Source organism: Myotis myotis, unplaced genomic scaffold, assembly GCF_014108235.1.
Source record: "Myotis myotis isolate mMyoMyo1 unplaced genomic scaffold, mMyoMyo1.p scaffold_m19_p_17, whole genome shotgun sequence".
NCBI classification, from domain to species: Eukaryota; Metazoa; Chordata; class Mammalia; order Chiroptera; family Vespertilionidae; genus Myotis; species Myotis myotis.
Window position 1 is genome coordinate 31,203,612 of NW_023416321.1, and position 18,981 is coordinate 31,222,592.

At 49.5% G+C, this 18,981-nt stretch overlaps 1 protein-coding gene across 17 annotated transcripts in view; it reads left to right on the plus strand.

The window, feature by feature from the left end:
• KSR1 (kinase suppressor of ras 1) overlaps positions 1–18,981 on the plus strand; it is a 141,570-nt gene that overhangs the window by 40,274 nt on the left and 82,315 nt on the right. The gene's annotated exons all lie outside the window — the stretch shown is intronic.

Consider the following 18,981-nt stretch of genomic DNA (forward strand, 5'->3'; position numbering starts at 1 on the left):
AACTTAGTGTGTCTGCAGAGGACACCCACAGATCTGAGTCCAGGTTGTGGAGGACTTCTACGAAAAAATGGAGATAGAAGGCAAGTAAGCCAGGGGGAGTGGGAGAGCGGCACCAACTGTTAGAACTGGGTCAGGAGGGCTAACAGCTTAAAAAAAGAAAAAGAAAAAGAAAAAGCTAAGGGCATCAAGAGGGCTCTTGAGAATTTGCTCAGAGCTGGAAGAACGGGTGATAGACATGAGTTCTGCCCGGGCCATGCGTCGGGAGCCCTGGCAGGAGGAGGGAAGCGGGGTGGCAGCTCACCCGGTCTCTGGCACTGAGCAGTAAGGGTAACCCCACCAGGAGCAAGATAACTGGGGCAGAGACGGCCAGAGAGCATCCACTGCTTTAAATGAGGCTCCCGTCTCATCCACAGGACTGACTTCCCTGGGCACCGGGGAGCATGGTTGTTGCATTGTGGCTGATTAGTTTAAGGAGCTACAAAGGGAGAGGCAGGTTCCTGAAGAATAGAAGGGGTGGGCGGTGGGGAGGGGGGGGGGAGCTGCCCCTGCTTTTAAGAAGTTAGGAAAAAGTGAATTCCAGAAGCCATAATCTGGTGAGCTAGGGCTCTATGTCCAAGAAGCTTCCAGAAAACATTACTAAGCCGCTGTTTTGTGAGCAGGTATGGAGCCCAGTCCGGTTCAAGGTGATGGCCACTTTCTTCTTTCAGAACAAGCCATGCCAAGCTCACCTTCTCTGTTCTGGTAGGTAGCTGACTGCCCGATCAGGGAGTGCCTGAGGCCTCTCTGCAAAGCATGTGGTGAGGCGCTTCCTCACAGGCTCTGCAGAGTAGCCAGGGCTCAGTGCAGCTGTGAAAACCCACATGGAAAGATGCGGGAATAGGGACTGGATGGGAATGAACTCATCAGCTACCCTGAAAAGACACTGGATATAGAAGGGGGTCTGGCGAGTTTTTCTACTTGGCAGCCGGGCAAAGAGGACTGTATGGCAAGTATACAGTTCATTAAGTTACCTGTTATTCGAGGGTAGTCTGGGAGGATTGGTGGAGATGCAGGGGCAGAAGGCGTTTGCCATGTCTGTACTTCATCTGCCTTCATCTTGTGAGTGGATTTGTGTCAGTCTGGAGAATGCACGTTTGGCCTTTCCCATTAGCACCCTTGCAGAACTTAAAGGCGTGTTTCCTGAAGGCCCAAGGTGGGGAGCACTGAGTCAGGATGGGTGACCATTGAGCTTTTAAAGAGCGTAGGGTCAGTGGGCTGATCCACATTAGGGAGATTTCCCACAATGCCAGGGAGGTGAAGCTTTGCACTTGGACAGAAGGTTCCTGGAAGTGACACCCTTGAAGCCCACCTTTAGGCATTAGAGTCCGAAGGGCCCTGGTGATCTTAGAGGTGATGCAAATTGAGACTGGAGAGGTGGCAGCTGTATACAGTTGTATACAGTAAGTGGCAGCTGTGCAAGTACGCATGGAACAGGTAGGTTTGACCGTGTGAAAAAGACTCAGCTTTCCCTTGCATCTGTGCCCCAGAGGTGAGGCGAGGCTCCAGCAAAGCAGTTGAGGTTTGGTGTCAGACATCATCGGGGCTCCATCCACCTGGACCAGCCAGGCCTCATCTGGTTACATAAGAAGAAGATTTTGAAGTTCTTAAAGAAACATTACCAAAACTGAAAATTGAGGAAAAATTGGGGGGTACGGTTTGGAAGGGATGTTGACAGACTTGTGGGGCATTCTGGTACGGAGGTGTGACAGACAGGAAGAGAAGGCCGGCAGAGGGCAGGTGGCGATCTCCGCTTTCAGGGATCTAAGATTCTTCATGGAGAAAGAGGGCAAAGGGGGCTGCCCAGTCTTGTCTCCAACCCTGCAGGGCTGGCACAGCCCCTTCATGTGTTAACTCTGTGTCCTTGGCACAGCTTTACCAGGACGTGGCCCTCCAGGAGGGAAAATGCTGGCCAAAGGGTATGCCAATAACGTAGTAACAGTGGCTGACATTATTTTGAGCCCCTCCTCTGTGCCAGGCATCGTGCTAAGACCACACTTGTGTGAGCCCCACGATGTGGAACTCAGACCCACAGCTGTGCAAGTCTTTGATAATAATTGCTGGCGTGCATTGAGCCCTTCCTATTACGGTATGCTTCTCTTGTACATTATCTCATTTAATCCTCATTGCAACGCCACAGGCATCATCGAGGCTTGTTCTGATTGCTTTGGAGGCAGGACCCTGACCAAGCCTATAAATGAAGTCATTATCACCAGGCATTATTGTAATGTTCATCACAACGATCACCGAGTGCTTTCTCCTTGCCAGGCACTTATCAGCACTTTGCATGCCTCGTCATTAATTTTCATAATAACTCTATGGAGATGTGGGGATTATTCTTCCTTTTTTGAGGTAGAAGAATTGAGGGTCTGGAGGGCAGATTTCATGTAAATTACTAGAAGGTGTCCCTCGGGTGGGCCAGGCCAGGGAGCCGGATTTGGTGAAGGTGGTGTGGGCTGGATTCCTGCCACCATGCCTGGACTGGTGCCTCCTGGACTGGTGCCTGCAGGGCTCAGACCGCAGAGTCGTAGGTGAGGGTCCTGAAGGTAAGTGAGGCCAAGCAACTTGTCAAAGCCACACAGCGAGGAAACGGCAGAGCTGGGATTTCAAGCCAGCTCTGCTGAGTCTAGAGTGCTGCTCCTAACCAGCGCTGAGAGAGAACCGTGCACTCACTGAGCTTTCCAGTGTTGGCTGGACCGTCCTAGGGCTGGCCCCGGAAGTGGTCCCACGAGACAAGGTGGCTGTCTGTCAGGGCCTGGGATCCAAGTAAGGCATCTTTAAAAAGGTAACATTTTAAAATCTGACATTTTCTGCCCTTCCTTTCCTTTTGCGAATTTAAAATCAAGCCCATCGTCCCCTCCATTCCCCTGCAGCCCTGGGTGAAAAGGCACTTGACTCTCGTGGGGGCTGGGGTATGGATGCTGGGAAGGGTGCAGCCGGTCTCAGCCATCCAGGGCCTCACAGATGGGCATTGTAGCTAGTGGGTGACCACGTCACTGGTCTGGAGCCTTTCTCTGGGCAGACGCTCATTTGTCATCTTGCTGTGCTTGCCCACACTTGAGCGTCAGCACATTCTACCTCGACCATCTGGCAGGATCGTGACACAGATGTTGTTTGACTTTAGGCATTGGGGGCTGGAGTGCAGTGGCAGGAATTCTGCAGCAGCCTCCCAGCCTTGGACTCCCGTGGGGAAGCAGGGGGTGCAGGGATGACCTTGGGCCCAGTGAGTGGCTCTGCTGTTCTCTCAGGAAGGGATCTATGCTGTTCCCATGTTGTCTCCCAGACAGCGATGCTAGTGCAGGGAGTGGTAGTAACACAGCGAGTCTCTACTACTCATAGGCCTGTGCCAGGCCCTGAGCTGAGAACTTCATGAGCATTTGCTGGCTTAATCTTCACAGTGGCCCTTTGAGGTGGGTACAACGATTATTTCTATACTAGAGGCCCAGTGCACGAAATTTGTGCGGGGGGAGGGGGGGGCAGGTCCCTCAGCCCAGCCTGCAATGACATCAGTGTCCTTTGCCCTGGCCTCCAGCCCAAGGCTCCTCCCCTCCCTCTGCGCAGCTGGGGTGCAGACGCTGGGCTTGCGTTGCTGGGGCGACGCCACCAGCACCCCGCCCCAGCCACTATGGGCATCGCCATCTTTGTCGCAGAGTTACTGTTAATTTGCATATTACTCTTTTATTAGATAGGATTGTAGTTGAGAAAGCTGTCTCTTAAGGTAGTCCTAGGTAGAATATCTTGAGGGAGGAGGGTGCTATTATTTTCTCTTTAAGAGAGGTTATGCTTCTTGTAAGTCTAAAGCAGAGGTTCTCAACTGGCGGCCGTTTTGCCTTCCAGAGGACATTTGGCAATGTCTGGAGACATTTTTGATCATTGTAGTTTGGGGAGGTCTTCACTTGCAGTCATCTTGTGGCCGGAGAGCACGAGTCATCTTGTGGGTAGAGGCCAGGGATGCTGCTAAGTATCTGACGATGCACAGGACGGCCTCCTACCACAAAGAATTATCCATCCCCATGTCAGTCCTCAGGGATTGAAAAACTGATCTAAAGAGAATAAGAAACAATACTAGACTTTGATACTAACTTCTGTTCAAATCCTGCTTGCAGCCATGGGTGCAGTTCATCCTCTATTTCTGGTTCTCCCACTGAACACATGGTGGGACTGTGCCTTTTTGCCTTCCTCAAGTTAGGTGGACATGTGACTTGTGTTGGCCAGTGAACTGTGAGCAGGAAGTAACATGACACTTGGAGGTGGACAACTCAAGGGCCATTTGGATATTTATAACATCATTTGGAGGACCTTACAAAATTATCACCTTAAAAAATCAGCCTGCTCTATTTGGTCAGACATTTCATTAACTCACCCTAATGCCATGGGCAGGGCCAGACGCAATGATTTCTTGGGCCTTATATGTTCCCCACCTCTGCTCTAAGAGCTCAGGTGCAATTTGCCACATTCCTTTCCCCTCAATGTGACCCCCTTCAGTGCCCCCAGATGGGAGAGGGAGCCCAGCCGCTGTGAGGGAGCCCAGGTGCAGCTCCTGGTCAACGCAGGTGGTCTGCAGTGTAAACCCCTGAGATTTCAGGTTGTTTGTGGCGATGGCAGAGCCTGTCTGATTCTGATGGATGTATTCTAACCAGAACAAAAAGGAGAAGCTAGGGTTTGGATTAGGCAGGTGGTATGTGTTTTTGTATTATCTGAATACGGCCAATAAAGCGTACGCATTCAGGATTTGAAGATTGCTTACTCTAGAGACACTATTGTGCTTGGCCCAGTGGGAGGTTTAGAGATGCTGGCGGATTGCTTCATGGAAGAAATGGCATGGAATCTACCAGTAGGCCCATCTACTAGTAGATCTCTCTGAGATCTAAAGAAGTTAAGTGACTCGGTCATCTACGAGTCCCCTGTGGGGATCCAGAAACCCCACTCAGACAGCGGCTATGGGAGGCCCTGCTCACCCAGCCCAGTGAATGGTTTTAAATCAGTTATTGGTCTGTGAATGCTGCGAGGGCAAAGTCCATCTTTACCTGCCCAGGGCCTCTTGCAGCATCTGGCCCAGTAATGTTTGTTGAGTGAGTTGGGGCCAGGGGGCCAGGGTAGATAGCCGTGCCATGATGGGGTGCAACTGGAGGGGCTTGCGGGAAGAGGTGACCTGAGGTGGCTGGCAGGAACACCAGAGCCTGCCTTCAGGGGTGGAGTCAAGCGGATTGGGGCCTGGGTATTTCTCACTCTTCTCTGGATTTCAGATGTGCAGGAAACACCCCAATCTCAGGGTCTCCATGAAGAAGGAGTGTTGTAGGGTGGCGTGTCCTTCTTTAGCCAACCCTGGAGTGGGCCTCTGGTCTCCCAGGCTTTGCCTGAGCAGGTACTGTGTCACCTGAGCAGCATGTGACTGTATAGGAATTGCTCTGAAGCCTCATTAATATACTCATCTCCCTCAGAGGCTGGCAGAATGATCGTTTAGTGCCAGGAGCAGGCTTTCCTGGCACCGAGCCAGAGCCCTTCCCAGCAGCGCAGAACAAAGTCAGCCTGACTCATGCTCTTAGGCGCCTCAATGTGCCTGTCGACAAAAGGGGCATGATTGGGAGATCTTGCTCTATCTGCCTTTTGCGGAGGAGTCGTGTTAGAGGGCTATGTTGTAAAGCCGGGGACACAAATGTCCTTACAGGCCAGAAAGGGAGGAATGATGGATCCCTTTTTTAAAAAATCCTATATAATAAAAGCCTAATATGCTAAGTGTCCGACCGTTCGTTCGACCGTTTGACCAGTCGCTGTGACGCATACTCACCACCAGGGGGTAGAAGCTCCAACTGGTAGGTTAGCTTGCTGCTGGGGTCTGGCCAATTGGGACTGGGTGAGATGGGCCAGACACGCCCTTTGAGCCCTCCCGTGGTCCCTCCCAAACCAGCCAACCTCCCACAGTCCCTCCCTGGCCCTGATCGTGCACTGGTGGGGTCCCTCGGGCTGGCCTGCACCCTCTTGCAATCCGGGACCCCTTGGGGGATGTCAGAGAGCCGGTTTTGGCCAATCCCTGCAAGCAGGCCGAGGGACCCCACTGGTGCACGAATTCATGCACTGGGCCTCTAGAGTGTGTGTGTGTGTGTGTGTGTGTGTGTGTGTGTGTGTGTGTATATATATATATATATATATATTTATTTATTTCAGAGAGGAAGGGAGAGGGAGAGAGAGCTAGAAACATCAGTGATGAGAGAGAATCATTGACTGGCTGCCTCCTGCACACTCCACACTGGGGATCGAGTCCAAAACCTAGGCATGTGCCCTTGACCAGAATCGAACCCCAGACCCTTCAGTCCATAGGCCAAACTGGCTAAGGCTGGATCCATTTCTTGCCACTCAGTTCAGGTCTTCAAGGAACTCTTGCCTGGAAGGGGATGCATGGGGGCCTTGGGATAGCCCTGACAGCACCTGCCGAGGGAGCACTGCTGGCTGTGAATGGGGACTGTGCTAGGAGTACCCGTCAGTGGGGCTGTCCATTGGAATGGTTGCTGGCCAGAGGGGTCTGTCCTGCCTTCTGCAGTGCCGGCTTCCCTGTTCTAGGTGTGCCTGCTCTCGGGGGCTGATCCTCACTTGCGTCGGCTGCACAGTGTACCTGCTTGCCCCCAGTGCAAGCCAGATTGCCTTCCCCACCGTGTGTGCAAGTCCGCAGGTGCATGGCCGTGCTTCCTGTAAGCCTGCCCCCTCCCCCTTCAACTGCCCTCATTAATCCAGGACGGATTGTTTCTTAATCCAAGAAGGTGCCAACAGTTTCTACCTCAGCCAGGTGATTCACACGGATTCAGGCAGCAGGCCATATAGCAGAGAGGCTCAGAGTTCTGTGGAGCCAGACTGCCTGGTTTGATCCCAGCCTCCATTCCCTAGCTGTGTAATCTTGAGCGGGTTATTAATCTGCCCATGACCCAGTTGCTTTATCAGTAAAACGGGAGGGATTCTATTACCTACCTCAATAGGGTGGTTGTGTGGTTTAAATGAGCTACTATATTTAGTTTATGCAAAATGCTTGCAACAGTGCCCGTACACCATAAACAAGCTAGCTGTTAATATACTGGATGCTGTCTCTCCCGTTTTGTGCCAGGTATTGGTGTCACCAAGGGGTTGCCATGAGCCATGCCTCCACCCAGTTCTTTGATGTGTTTTCAGTTTCACTGGAAGCACCATGCCAGCATGGTTCAAGTCTCAGCCCCACCTGCTGTGGGGGTGTGTGTAGGGGGTGTGTGAGACTTAAGACCTTGGGGCTGACAAGGACAGCTTTGTATATGCGTATTGTTCTTAGTGCTTCTCTCATTTTCTCTCTTTCCAGAAGATAGCTGCCTTTAAAAAATGATGCGTTGCATAAACAGTGTAATAAATAATGTTTAAAAAACAACTGGCTTACTGCCCTGACCTAACCCTAAACTGTTTTCATATCTCTATGCTTCCTCCTCGTCCTTGTCTGCAGGCAGATAGGCATCTAGTAAACATATTGTCATTAAAGAGCAAACACTTTGACAGTATTATTCCCCCCACCCCTCTACCCAGCCCCAAATAAAACACACCAGAAGGCTGTAGAATACTCCTGCATTTGGGGTCTGGGGGTTGGTGGGTTTTGGCTCAATGTTGCTTTGGCCCTTCCCGGCTGGGCCATCATGGGCAAGCTAATTTGATTTGGGGGAGCCTTGCTCTCTCCCTCTGGTAGTAAGGGAATAATACTGTTCTAAGTTGTGCCCTGGCCAGTTTTGCTCAATGGTTAGAGGGTCGGACCGTGGACCTAAGGCTCACGGATTCAATTCCCAGTCAAGGGCACATATCTTGGTTGCAGGTTCAATCCCCGTCCTGGTCGGGGCGAGTGGGGGAGGCAACCAATTGATGTTTCTCTCTCATGTTGATGTTTCTCCCTCCCTCTTCCCTCCTTCCTTTCCTTTCTGTCTGAAAATCACTGGAAAAATATCCTCAGGTGAGGATTTAAAAATAAAAATAAAATAAAAAATACTGTTCCAACTCATGACTTTGCAATAATGAAAGGTGGTAGTATAGGTGAAAAATTCTAGCTTAGTGTGGTTGTTTAGCAAAGCATAGCTGTAAAAAACACACACATTTTTATTGATTTTAGAGAGAGGAAGGGAGAGGGAGAGAGAGAGAAACTTGGATGTGAGAGAGAAACATCTGATCACTTTCCTATGGCACGCATCCCAACCAGGGATTAAACCTGAAACCTGGCCATGTGCCCTGACCTGGAATCAAACCGGTGACTTTCTGGTGCATGGGAGGACATTCAACAAAGCTTACTTTTCATTAGAAAAGCCATGTGTGTTCACTGTAGAGTTTTTAATGGCTCCCTGATACCCAGTCATATGGATATGGCCACATTTATCCATCCTGCCTGTGGGGTTGGCCGTTTCGTTATTTCCAGCTCCCTTCCCTCTTGATCTTCTCTATGGAGGGCGTGGCCTTTGGGCTGGCCGCTGGGAACCCCAGGAGGCAAACCTTCCCCTTTGCAGTTGGTAACTGGTGTTCTTAGGGGTTTGTCCAGCTAAGAGGCTGCTGCCTAGAGCCCTGCTGAGGGTCAGCCTTTGTCTTTTGTCTGACCGCTGTCCCCCTGGAATCCCCGGGCTGGATTTTTCTCTTCTGTGGGTGGGTGCTGGTTCAACTCCCTGGGGGACAGTGCTGTGGGTTCTGCAGGTGTCATGGAAACCCCCCAGCCCTGCCCAAGCCTGAGGAAGAAGGAGGGGAAAACTTTTTCATAGCCAGACAAACAGGTATTTCCTGTCAAGTCCCCAGCTGTCAGAGACATCAGCCCCCCTTGGTAATTCAGAAGGAGGAGCCCCACCCAAGCCACTCCCCACCCCCCCTCCACCCCCCAGGGCCAGAAACTCCCAGGATTTAATGAAAAGAGGACAACTGCACTGTCCTGTAGAACTTTCTACCATAATGGAAACATTTATTCTGCTCTTTCCAATATGGTAGCCATTGGCCACATATGGCTGTTGAGCCCTAGAAATGTGGCGAGTGTGAGTTGGGATGTGTTTTAGCTAAAACTATGCAGCAGATTTAGAAGACAAGATGAACCTAAAATGTAAAATATCTCAATTTTCAATATTGATTCTGTATGCCGTATAACATCCTGGAAGGGGTATTTTGGAAATGTTCGGTTAAAAGAAATGTATCACTGACATTGGTATCGTCTGTTTCTTTTATTAATGTGACTACTAGGAAATGTAAAATTTCACAAGGGACTAGCATTATACTTTTGTTGGACAGTATTGTTCTAGAACGTAGCCTGGCAGCTGCTCTCTTGCCCCCATGAGGTGCTGATGAGGCTTGGAGACGAGAGAAGTGAACCCTACCTGGGCACCAGTACTCCCCCATGTGCCCTGTACCTCCTGCTCCCCACCTGCCGCCTGGGTGAAGAAGGAGCAAGCACCCGGGGCCGAGGGTCCCCTGGTAAGATCTCGGGGGTCTTGGGAACAGGAAGTCAGGCCACTTCTCATGGAGTGGAGTGGCTGGGTTTGGGTGGACTTTGGGGGATGTGTACATGGGCTCAGGGGTGTCATACCCGACATGTTGTCATGAGTCCTGGCTGGAATCCTGGCTCTGGGCAGTTAGAATAATGACTACCATTGCTTGGGTGCCTGGGACGTGTCAAGCCCTGTGCTGAGCATTTTATCGTCCCTCTGAGTCCTCCCACCTGCTGGGAGGGGCCATGCTGTCCCTTTTGCAGGTGAGGATCTCTGAGGGTCTAAGTCAATGGTTCTCAATGTTCTGGCCCTTTAAATACAGTTCCTCCTGTTGTGACCCAACCATAAAATTATTTTCGTTGCTACCTCATAACTGTAATGTTGCTACTGTTATAAATTGTCATGTAAATATCTGATATGCAGGATGGTCTTAGGGGACCCCTGTGAAAGGGTCGTTCGACCGCCAAAGGGGTCGCGACCCACAGGTTGAGAACCGCTGCCTTACACTGAATAGCGGAGTAGCCTCAGGGTAAGGTAATCAGGTAACTTGACCTCCCAGGCCTCAGTGCCCTTGTCTGTGAAATAGGGCTGTTGAGGTTTGAGAAGGCTCTGTGTGCCCGGCACTCGCACAGTAGGTGCTCCGTTGCCTCTTCTGCTCAGTGCTTGGGCAGTGCTATGATTTGCGTGGCTGCAGGCTGTCCAGAGAATGCTTGTCTAACTTTTTTTTAAAAGTGTACAAATACCACTTCCTGGCTCAATTTAACTGTTTATATTGCAACATGTAACATAGAAAAGTACACCAAACAGAAATGTAAAGCTTGGTGAATTTTCACAAAGCGAACACCCCTGCAATCACTTGCCAGACCAAGAAATGGACCCTGCCAACACCCAGAAGTCTCCCTCGTCATAACTCCTTCCTTACGACCAGAAGTAACCCTGGCCTGACTCACAGTAGTCACTTCCTTGTTTCCTAAAACAATGACGTCACCACTAATACTCATTCCTAAGCGCTACAGTTCAGTTTTGCCTGTTTTTTTGAACTTCCTGGAAGGAGAATTATACTGTATCTATTCTTTAGTGTTTGGCTTCTTTTGCTCAAATTGTGAAATGCATGCATTTTTGTTGCATGGAGCTGTTCATTCACTTTCATTGCTATGTATTAATTGCTCCATGGAATGATTAGCACGCGTTTTGTGTCCATCCTGTTGATGGACATTTGGTTTGTTTACAGCTTGGGAATAGAACTAAAAAAGGCCGCCACGATTATTGTTAGACGTGTTTCTTGGTGAGCCTTGGTGTGTGTGCAGGTGCACATGTCCACCAGCTTTCTGTTGGGGAACCTGTCAGGGGACTCACAGCGTCTCCTTCTGTCTTCATGTCGGCTTTGGGAGCATATAGGGAGGGTTGACTTAGCTCAGCAAGTGTGGGAAGGTTGCTCAGTGTCCTGCCTCTGCATCCCTGCCTCTGAGCTCTTCCTGGGGCCACATCACCTTTGCAGGTGTGGGAATTAGATCCTCAAGCTTGTTGCTGCGCATGGATGACTGTAGGGGAGGCTGTGAGGGCTGGTCAGGAGGGTGTACAGGCAGTGTTGGGGGCCCAGCCTGTTCATCACAGTCCTCCGGGTGGGCCTGGCTGCCCAGCCCCTCTGAGCTTTGGTGTCTGCCTGCAACATTTTCTCCTGAGTAGCTTTGGGGCCCTTCGAGCCTGTTGAGTGGAGGATGGTCAGGAAGGCTGAGGCCTCAGCCGGGTCTCCTGGCCGCTGCTTGTGGTGCAGCTAAGCTCTTAATGTGTTTTCATAACCAAGGCAGAAAGGTCCCATTGTGGCACTAACGCCTTTGCCATAAAGCGCTTTTTGTTTCTGCACAAAATTCCAAGTTGCAAAAGCAAGTCAGCTTAGCACAGACACAATGCCAATTAATGGCCATTTGCCACTGGCAGCAGCGAGGCGGGCTCCTCGTAAGTAATGGTTGGCCCGTCTGTGTTTTATTGGGACATCCCAAAGCACAAAAATACTTTTCAGGCTGCTTGTGGGCACACAGTAAGATATTAGGAGTCATTTTCATCACCGTGGAATTATAATCTGGTATTAATGTGTCCGTTAGGGTTCATTTGGCTCCATGTTTAGAAAATCCAAATAACACCAAGTGAAACAAGTAAGGGAGTTATTTTCTCTTGAATCAAGAAATCCGGAGGCAGGCAGTCCTAGGCCACATGCCGACTCCTACCTTTGTGCTCTGTCATCCTCAGCACATGACCGTGACATAGCAGAGTAGCCTCATGCTCTCAGAATGGCTGCTGTGTCTGCAGGCTTCACATCTGCATTCCAGGCAGGCAGAAGGGGAGAGGAAACCTGGCTTTTCCCAGCAGACTCTCATCTATTTTAATGAGGGAAGCTAACTTCCTGGGAACTGTGTAATAGGCTTCCCCTTGCATTTCACTGGCTAGAACTGGGTCACGTGGCAACCACTGGTTACTGGTTGCAAGGGAGCCTGGGAGCTGAGCACATTGTTACCCAGACCAAAATAAGGAATACCCGAAGGTCAGGAAGAAGGGGAGAGCGGACATGGGAAGGCAGCTATAACTTACTAGATAGTGGAGGGAACGAGTCATTTCATATAAAGTGAATTTCCTTGGTAGCAAACTTATTTCTGTGAGCATGAAAATGTATTTTAATAATTTTAAATGGTTCGGGAAGGTACATGCATTTTCTTGGAAACAATGTAATGATTTTTTTTTTCCACTGTGATTGGGAGTCTTAGTACTTCTATTGAGGTGCGGTTTAACACCCTCATATAATGGTCACTTTTTGAACCTTGAGTCTGCTTTGTAGTTTTTCTTCCCAATTCTTCCATTATTGCGATCACATCTTGTGGTCTCTGTGTACTTACCTCTAGATCCACAGTCGCCAACCTTTCGGACCTCACGGACCACCAATGGTCCGCAGACCACCGGTTGGTGACCGCTGCTCTAGATAAAGCAGGTCCTCAAGTAGCATCATTTTGTTTGATATCATTTTGTTATAACAAAATGCCATTTGTTGATGATGCCATTGGAATGTACCTCTTTTTTATTATTAAATTTATTGGGATGGCTTAACTCTTGTTCATATCAATTAGCCTATGGTAAAATTGGTTTCACTATAAGCTGTTTTGCTTAAAGTTGCAGAACCTATCGATGATGTTAAATGAAGACTTACTGTACTGCGGTTCTTCTCACCCTCCCATTTCCTGCTTTCTATATTCTATGAATGGGAGACATCAGGTAACCCCATGTCATAGGACACATGGGTGGAGGGAGGAGGTGCTGGGTGAGAGCATGAAGGACTCTGGGTTAGATGGAGCCTTATAGGCAGGCGGTGGCATCTATTTTATCAGCTTATAAGCATTTGATCTCTTCTGGCCTACCAGATCAGAAAACTAATTACTATACTTAAAAAAAAAAACCACGAGGAGTTTTCCAATCATATTCTTCAATCAAGGGGATACTGGGCAATTGTATTTTTTTTAAATTATAGTTTATATTTAATACTATTCTGCATCAATGTCAGGTGAACAGCATAGTGGTTAGACAATCATGTACTTTCTTTGTCCCCCCCACAACACTTCAAGAACCTACCTGGCCCCATGTACTAGTATAGTTACCACAACACCATTGACTATATTCTCTATGCTGTAATTTACATCTCTGTGACTATTCTGTAACTACCAATTTGTATCTCTCCATCCCTTCACCTCCTCTACCCAGTCCTCCAATGAACAGTTGGTTTTAGGTGGCTAATGTAGTGCTAATTTTCCTATCACCGTTCAGAATGACTCCCTTCTGGCCTCACCTGTCCTTGGGAATCTAAAGCCTCATTTTGTAAGTACAACATCTACAAAACCTGGTTTTGTCAAAATTAAGAGAGATCACATCTAGGCAGCAACCAAAGGAGAAAATCAGGAAAAAGTAGCTGTGTGACTTTGGGATAGTTACCTAATCTCTCTTTGTGTCTATTTCCTCATATGTAAAAGGGGAATAATAATAATTGTCTTGGAGTCATTGTAAGAAATAAGTTCGAATGAGTTAAGAAATGGAATAGTGCCTACCACATGGTAAATGCTCAATAAAACTATTACTGTTCATATTGTCATCATTATCATAGATGGGAATCTGTTCATTATGGGATTGGGCCATGCTGGGGAAGTGTTTGGAAAGACACCTGAGCCATATGTACCTGATGACAGAGATAAATCTATTGTTGGGACAACACAGGGGCAGATGTCTTAGTGTGTCTTTGCCCTTGTTCCTTCCTATGACAGTGTAGAGTGCAATTTCTTTTGTCCTTCCTTCCTTCTAATAATACTTTTTATATCTCCTTAGAAACTAACATACGCTTATTGTGGAAAATTTGAGAAACAATAGCATAAAAGAAACATTTAAATCACTCTTAAAAACATATACATATGTATGTGTGTGTGTGTGTGTGTGTATATATATGAGGAGGGAGAAGGACTGACAAGTCTTTCCTAGGGGGCAGGAAGGTGGGAGGATGGGGGTGGGGGGTGTTTGTAGCCCAAAGGCTTTGCAGGGGGAAGTCATTCCAGGCCAGGGAGCCATCTGAGCAAGGCCCTGGAGGTGTGAAACAGCTTGTACGGATTAGGTTAGCAGAGCAGCTAGATGAAGCAATAGCCACACCTTTTCATTTCTCAAAGCATTTAATACTGGGCGGGAAGCTGCACTTGTGAAATTTGGCATGAACTTTAACATTCTTAAAATAAAAAGAAAATGCCAAAGGTTCTGAAAACACCGGCCCTGGCCGGAAGGTTCAGTTGGTTAGAGTGTCAACCTGATACGCCAAGGTTGCGGGTTCGATATCCAGTCAGGGTACATATGAGAACCAACCAATAAATGCATAAATAAGTGGAACAACAAATTGATATCTCTCTCTCTTTCTCTCCCCCACGCCCCCCCTTCCTCTCTCTCTAAAATCAATCAATCAATCAATAAAAATTGAAGAAAAGCAAGCACCTGAAAGTTTTCTTCCTGTACTTTCTCTTGGAAGTGTAGGTTTCCCCCCCAGAACATCGTAAAAGTAGCTTCTAGTAACTCTGGTGTTGGCAGTCCATCGGTTGGGGACCTAGAGCCTGCTCTTGCCAGGCCCTCACAACGTATGGAGGGAGATGGACATCTACGTTAATAATTGATGTTCTGTGCTGACAGGTTCTATGGGAAAGTGAAGGCGGGATCAAGAATGCTGTCAACAAGAGTGCGGAAAGCTTAAGACTGTGATGCTCAAAGGGGAGAAAAGTGTATCAGAACCCCCTTCTCCTCCCCCCCCCAAAAAAAGGGCGTAGTGGTGCTGGGAAAGTTCCATACCCCTGCTGTGCTGCAGTGGCAGAAAGGCTGACAAGGGAACAGACATCCCCCGGGGCCTGCACTGGCTGGGCACTGTGGTGCGATGCGTGGATCATTAACCCTGTGCAGCATTTCAGAGCGAGAACATTGTGGCACAGGTGTTGGGTGATCTGTCCAGGTCATGTTGCCTGGAAGTGGCTGGGCTGACGTTTACTACAGGCGCACTTGACCCAGAAACCTTGGGCTGCAGAACTCACCTCTGGGCCTTGAAAGCTGCTGGGCTGGGGGTGGGGCTGGGGTTGGGGGGGTGGGGAGGGTGCGGGGAGGGGAGCAGTGCCTGCCCAGACAATGGCTTATGGTCAGCAGTGGAGACCCTAGCTGGGGTTCCCTGATGACTTGGAAATGAGATTTTTGTTGAATCCAAATAGTGAATTACCTGGATAGCCCCCACCCCTTAATCTCCAACAGCTCTACACCCTTCAGATGTGGGAATCTGGGAGTGGCTGCCCTTCTCTTTGCCCTGGTTTCCCACTCTCCAGACACAGACCCTATGGCTCAAGTGCGGGGCAGTGTTGGGGCTGAATCAGGGACCCATAGGGCTTCTGAGGCAGAAGGACAGGAAACCCTTCCAGGCTGAGTTCAGCAGCATCCCTTCCCACTCCCATTTCACAGCTGAGGAAATCGAGGCTCATTGAACCCCAAGCATTTGGCTTCTGTGGTGTCAGCACGATTTCCTCTCTCACTTCCTGGCTGAGGCAGGTCTGATGCCAAGAACACATAACCGGGGTGATGCCGTTTAGTCTGTTCCACGCTGAAAGTCCCAGGACTCCAGCCGTCTGTCCCCGATGAGACCTCCCTCTTCATGGCCTGGTCCTGGACACCTGACCACGGCGAGAACCAAGGCTCCTGGTTTGTGGTGCCCGCAATGTGGGGGTATTTTTGACATGGTTAAAACCAAACTGAAGGGCCCTGGCCGGGTGGCTCAGTTGGTTGGAGCATCGTCCCCGTACACCATGAAGGTGGTTGTGGGTTTGATTCCCTGTCGGAGCATATGTAGGAGGCAACCGACTGATGTTTCACTCTCACATTGATGTTTCTCTTTCTCTCCTTTCCCCTCTCTAAAAAATAAATAAAAACATATCCTTGGATGAGAATGAAAATGAATGAAACAGAAATGCAGGAGTGCTATTGAGCTTTGATTTTTTTTTTTTTTTTAAACCCTAGACCTGGCGGGGGACTGGGGCAGTGGCCAGGGATTCAGAATCAAAGACCAAAGGAACGTCTGTGGCATAGGCTTTGAGTCTGGGAGAAGCTCTTCCTCCAGGGGAGACTCAGTTTCCCCACCTGGGAATGGGAATAGTAACACTGACCCTCTCTGGGCTGCTGCGAGATAATGGGTGCAAGGCAGCCTGAGGTCTCTCTCGGTCATGGCAGTGATGGTGCTTTGCAGATGGGAGAAGGGAATGGACCCAGAGCTGACGTCAGGCCCTTGGCCCAGCTCTTTTTTCCTAATTATTTCATTTCACCCCTCACCTCTCCTCTGAGGTAGTGGGCACTGTGCAGACTTGGAGATGAGGTTCTGAGAAGCTACCAGGCATGCTCAGGTTCACAAAGCAAGTGTGACTCCCAAATTCTTTCCACCTCAGCATGACAGCATTTCCATTCCTATAGAACCGCCAGTGGAGGGATCCAGGTCCCGCCCTGGGAGGCATTCCTGGATCTAGGTCAGTGATGGCGAACCTATGACATGCATGTCAGAGGTGACACGCAAACTCATTTTTTTGGTTGATTTTTTCTTTGTTAAATGGCATTTAAATATATAAAATAAATTTCAAAAATATGTCTTTACTATGGTTTCAAATATCAAAAAGTTTCTATATGTGACACGGCACCAGAGTTAAGTTAGGGTTTTTCAAAATGCTGACACGCCGAGCTCAAAAGGTTCGCCATCACTGATCTAGGTGGTGTCTGCATCTTGTTATGGGCCAGGCAGTAGTAGCTGAATGCAGTAGGTAAATATCGCCCTTCGATGGTACGTGTACCTGTGGATGGGGGAGAATTAAGTTTTCCCCTTCCCTGGGCATTAACTTTGGAAAGAAAGCTTAAATCTCTGAATTTGTGGCCGACGGTGTGATCAGAAACTCCATGAGTTCATGTTCGGAAGGGCTTTGGCCTGTGCCTGGCCCCACACTAAGTGCTGTGCCCACTAAGTGTTGGTTCAATGAAATGAACGTAAATAAATAAATAAGTAAAATGCTCATCACACCTCCATTGGCCCCCAAGTCTCCTAGCCCCGGCCGGCTTTTCCCTGCAGAGCACGGACAATGGAGCTTTGTTCTCCTGCCCTTGTCTGCAGGCGGCCTCTCCATGGCTGACTCACAGGCAGGAGGGCTGGCTGTGCCTGCCCAAGTCTCCCAGGCCCCCGCTATCTCCCTCTCTGCTGTTTTCCACCAGGGGCTCCCCGAGGGGGAAGTGACCTCCTGTTAGTGGCCGGAGGGGACGCTGCCTCACCCGAGGTTTCTCCTAATGGACCAAGGAGAGAGCGAGACCCTCCCTCAGGAAGCAGGTAGGTGGGGGAGAGCTTTTGGATCCGATGTGATTCCCTGTTTGCCTGTCTTTGTCCTTGGACTCAGAGAATTCCGCCTTAAATCATTCCATCCCTGTGAGAAGAGGACTGCTTCTGACTCGGGCAGGTTCTGGTTCAGTCTGTGAAGTGGGATGCCGGGCCCTCTAGTCCTGGGAACATTGTTTGCAACAGCGGCTCTTAACTCTCTCTGTTTGAATCACCTGCCGTGCTTTGCAAACATACTGGTGTTGGAGGCACAGCCTCTGACCAGTATCTCTAGGGTGGGTGCCGGCCTGGGCATCCCTCTGCCTATATTCCCTCCCGTGGCTCCCGTACACAGGGAGGCTGAGAACGCCAGGTTAGATGCGAGAGCTGAGGGGCTGCTCTGCATTGCTCCTCCCAGCGTTTTGTTTGCCCACGAGAAGGGCGGTGAGTTACAGCAGAGGACCCTCTGGTAGAGGCCGATTGGACTAGAACAGGGGTGGTCAAACTTTTTGACTCGAGGGCCACAATGGGTTCTTAAACTGGACCGGAGGGCCGGAACAAAAGCATGGATGGAGTGTTTGTGTGAACTAACATAAATTCAAAGTAAACATCATTACATAAAAGGGTATGGTCTTTTTTTTTTTTTTTTTTTTTAGTTTTATTCATTTCAAACGGGCCGGATCCGGCCCGCGGGCCGTAGTTTGCCCACGGCTGGACTAGAACCAGATCCCTGTTATGGAGCTCAGGGCTTTCCCCCTAAGACACTGACCGCTGCCTGGTTACTCCTCACATTCACGGTTGAGGGACAGGAAGGCAGTTGTTTGGGGTTGTGATGTTGGTAATAAAATGGCCACTCCTGCCCTGGCCTGTGTGGCTCAGTGGTAGAGCGTCGGCCCATGCACTGAAGGGTCATGGGTTTGACTCCTGGTCAAGGGCATGCACCTGGGCTGCAGGTTCATTGCTGGCCCCGGTCAGGGTGAGAGTGGGAGGCAAGCAATCCATGTGTTTCTCTCACACGTTTCTCTCCCCACCCTCTACTCTCTTTAAAAATCAATGGAAAAAATATCCTCCGATGAGAAGTAACAAAACAAACAAACAAAATGTCCACTCCTCACCCATGCTGGTTGGGAGACCAAGCTTAGCGTCACTTCATCCAGGGAGACTTGCCAGAAGCCCCCAGTTAGGGCTTAATCTTCCCATTCTCCAGACTCCCTTTTATCTCGCACATTATTCACCAATGCGTCTTCTCACGCAGCATCACACTGATTTATTTTCTAGGCTGTGAACTCCCTGGGGCAGGTTCTGGTTACTAGCCGCCCTTACCAGCTAGTGCCTGGACAGAGCAGGCATCCAGTAGATATTTGTGGAGTGTGAGGGCGGCTCCCCGTCCAGGAGCGTTCTAACACTCTTCTGAGCCCTGGGTTCATGGTTTAAGGCAGCCACCCTCTGCATTTGAGGCAAGCCCAGATAGAAAGTTCATGGCCAGGCAGAATCAGGAAAAACAGGACTGGAAAGGGGCTATGGATTTGATTTTGGGAGGAGTTCAGTTGCTCACCTAAAAATAAACAACCACGGCTCCTCCCTTCTCCTCCCCTCCCCCCAAGCCCA